The sequence below is a fragment of the Psammomys obesus genome, unplaced genomic scaffold (genome assembly GCF_907164565.1).
Source record: "Psammomys obesus unplaced genomic scaffold, mPsaObe1.curated_primary_1811, whole genome shotgun sequence".
In the NCBI taxonomy this organism is placed as follows: Eukaryota; Metazoa; Chordata; class Mammalia; order Rodentia; family Muridae; genus Psammomys; species Psammomys obesus.
Window position 1 is genome coordinate 15,090,109 of NW_026585895.1, and position 3,896 is coordinate 15,094,004.

The window sequence follows — 3,896 nt, forward strand, 5'->3', positions numbered from 1 at the left end:
TTTTTTTTTTTTTTTTTTTTTTTTTTTTTTTTTTTTTTTTTTGGAAATAGAATTAAAATAGTGAAGCAGCTGGCTTCAGAACCCTGGATGGCTGAGAACAGTGGCTAGGCCACCAAACAGATCCATCCACTCAGATGTGATGTGCGAAAGGCCTCTGCTGTGTTCTCATACTCTGGGCCAAGTCTGAATCCCTGCTCCTTGTCCCTCTCTCCCCCTACTCTGACTTGTAAGTTCTTTCCATGTGAATTGCAGAAGGATAATAGGCTGTGCCTTTTGATACCTGAGTGCTTTTATTGCTTTCATCAAGCTTATTGCCCCTCCAGATCCTCAAGGTCCCGAGAAGGAGTGACTTCATGTTGGTGAAGACAATAACTAAGCTGCCCTTAAGTTATCAGTTAAAGGCTTATAATCCTGTACAACAAAGGGTACCCCCAAATGAGGATGAGACCAATTCTGATGGATTGCAAAGTACTTTAAGTGATTAAAATTCCTCTTGTCATTATGATTGTGTCATTAATTATGTGCAAGAAAGAAATGCAAGAAAGAAACAAATTAGTATATCTTCGTGTTTGGTGACGTAGACATATCAGCTCCTGCTCTATTAATAATGAGATTACATAGAATAAAATGTATGTGGTCAGTGAATTGCTGGCAAGGTCTCTGTGGCTTATATTTCAAGTTATTAGTGATACTAAAAACTTCTGATGTATGAAATATGTGCATATATTTCACTGCTTAGTGGAATATAATCATTAAAAGCCTGTTCATAGTTTAAGAGCATTAAATACTGTATTTTATGCAAAATGTATTATTAACATTGCATGTATTATTAACTTTCACCTAATGTTCTCTTAATTTCATCCTAAATCTAAGAGGTTCACCCAGTCTGTCTGACTGGAAATTCTTGCCCTGCTAAAAGTATATTGAAACAGGACTAACATAGCAAACTACATTTGTATTTCATTTCGTTTACAGCTACAGTATTTCAAAGGAGCAGGTTGAACCCAGATTCTTGCATATGACTCAGACAGTTTCTTTGAAAGTTACCATGTTTCATCTGACAGATTCCAGAGTCTGTATTCCATGGACTGTGACATGAACTTCAGATATAAACTTAAAATGAGAGTCTGTGACTTAAAAGCTGAGCACTCATTCTTTCTCGCCGTGTGTTGATAAGGAAGCTGAGGCCAGCAAGGTATGGGACCCGACCAGTGAGGAAACATGGAAGAAGGAACTGAACTCGGAACTCGGTCAGGACACTCTGCCCTTTCTCAGGCTATCTGCACAATGCTTTTTGAAAAAGCTAGAAGAAAGGGAGTATACAAAGGTGGGGGAAAAGAAACTTAAAAAACAACATATCCCAGGCACAATAGGGTTTTTCAGCAGCATTACAAAACAAGACCATTTACATTCTCACAAAGCACTACTGATTGACAAAGAAAATTCCAGCCCAAACCACCATCATCATTACTTCCTGTGTACAAAATAGGCTAGTTCACAGTCAATTGCTCCCCATTATTTTTAAATCCAGCAAAGCTCAGTAGAGTGAATAGTATGCAAAAGAAAATAGGAATTCAACCTGCTCATTGTCCAATGGCCTGTTATTCAGCCAACTTCCAATGCCTGAAAGCTGGCACTAATGCACCATTAGGGGTTAAAATTTGGGGCAGCTTCTTCTCTTTTCTTCGTGGTATACTTACTAAAGGAGAACTAAATATAGCCACTTAAGAGGCAGAGGCAGGCACATCTCTGAGTTCCAGGCCAGTCTGACCTACAAAGTGAGTTCCAGGACAGCCAGGCTACACAGAGAAACCCTGTTTTAACAACAACAAAGTGCTAAATTGAGGAAATGGGAAGGACTGAAGCAGGGAATGGACATGAGTTAGAAAACAGGACATAAAGCTAACTGTTTCCTAGTTCTAACTCTGTTGTGGGGTTTTTGTTTTGGGTGGTGGATAAGTGTATAAAACATTTGATGGTGAAAGTGTAAAATTTGAAGCTTCCTTTCTGAAACCTATTGTAACTATTGAGTTGTGATGACTTTAGGTCTGGTTAATTTTTGTTTGTGGTGAATTCATTTACTTGCAAGATTTTTGAATGAGAAAGTGTCTTGGTTTGGGTCTCACTGCTGTGAAGAGACACTATGACCAAGGCATCTCTTATAAAAAGAAAGCATTTAGTTGGAGCTGACTTACAGTTTCCGAGGTTTAGGCCATTATCATCATGGGGGAAGCGTGTAGGCATCCAGGCAGACATGGTGCTGGAGATGGAGCTGAGAGTTCTACATCTTGATCCAAAGGCAGAAAGGAACCGTGTGTGGATGGAGCTTGAGCACAGGAGACCTCAAAGCCTCCCCTCACAGGGGCACACCCCCCTCCAACAAGGCCACACCTACTTCAAGAAGGCCCCACCTCCTAATAGTGCTGCTCCCCATGGGCCAAGCATTCAAGCACATGGGTCATGGGGGACCTACTTATTCAAACTACCACATACAGTTTATTTTTAAAAATCAGCCAACAAATGAACAATTTTGGGCTGCTCTTCTAGGTTTTAAGTTATGTTTCATGTAACAAATCTTACTTGAATTCCTGTATCAAATATTATTGTGTTAATTATGTGCTAGATAAGAGTGTAATAACACATCAGGGAACAACTGATATTCCCTGGCTTGGATTTTTCCATTTATAAAAAAGGTGGATTAAAGAAAAAGGAGGGCCTAGGAAAATAATGAGAGGGGTTCAGCGAATGCAAATATGGAGGTTCTGAAGGACATTCTAATTGGCAGAGGAGTAAAGTGTGAGTATCGCCATCAGCGCCATCTCTTCCATTCACTGGAGTGTATGATCTCCATTTTCTGTGAGCTGGTGCCATGACATCTGTATTCTGCACTCCTGTCCTTAGGGGAGTTTGCTTTCAGTCTCAAGTTTTCTTACTAAAGGGCATTTGAGGAAGCTAGTTGGATGTCCCCTTTTGGCCTCTGATCCCAGAACTTGGGAGGCAGAGTAAGAGGCAGATCTCTGCAAGGTCAAGACCAGACTGGTCTGCATAGTGAGTTCCAGATTAGCCAGGGCTGCATAGTGAGATTCTGTCTACACACACACACACACACACACACAAACACACACACTAGATTCTTGTTACTATTAAAATTCCTTTCAGTAGGAAGCTGCTTAGGATGTTTCTTCCACAATGACGTAATTTCCCAATTGACAAAAGAAGTTTCCATACAGGAAAGGAGGCATGCAACTTCACACACCACCTCCTTTTCCCCTTCTTATTTGTTTTTCATCAGATCCCAAGCCATCTCTGGCTTGCATTTGACCTCGCTCTGAGAGCTGTTGGTAGTGGGCAGGGACCGATGAGAAGTCACTGCCTCAGGAGGTCACGGGCTCTGGTTGAAACTTCCTTTGGCCTGAGATGATCTGCTGAGGGTCTAGACTAGACTTCTTGTATCACACCCCGTCTAGCTCGGTGGATCTTTGGTCCTTTATTCTGCTTCCCAGCCTGTGTCCATCTTGTTTGTCTGTCCGCATTCTGGCTTTGGTCTGTGTCTTTTCTTATTTCCCAGGCTTTGTCGACCCCCTCATAAGGTGCTGCGTGTCTTTTGCTACCCAAAGCTAGAGGAAAAAAAAGCTCCTACGTCTTACTTAATGTACGCTTACAGATGCTGATAATGACTTCGGGCACTCTGGAGAGTGAGTGCGATCTTCATTTTGTCAGGCATAGAGCACCTTTTAGGTTTTAGAAATTCTAGGAACCCATACGCTTCTGTGCCTCCTTCAATCCAGCTGTCTTTTATTTGACTCTGTTTGGAGCTAATAGCCCTGCGTACCAAGCACTGTGAAATGCAGCTAAGTCTCTACCACCCACTGTGTAAGAAAAACTTGCAAAGATGG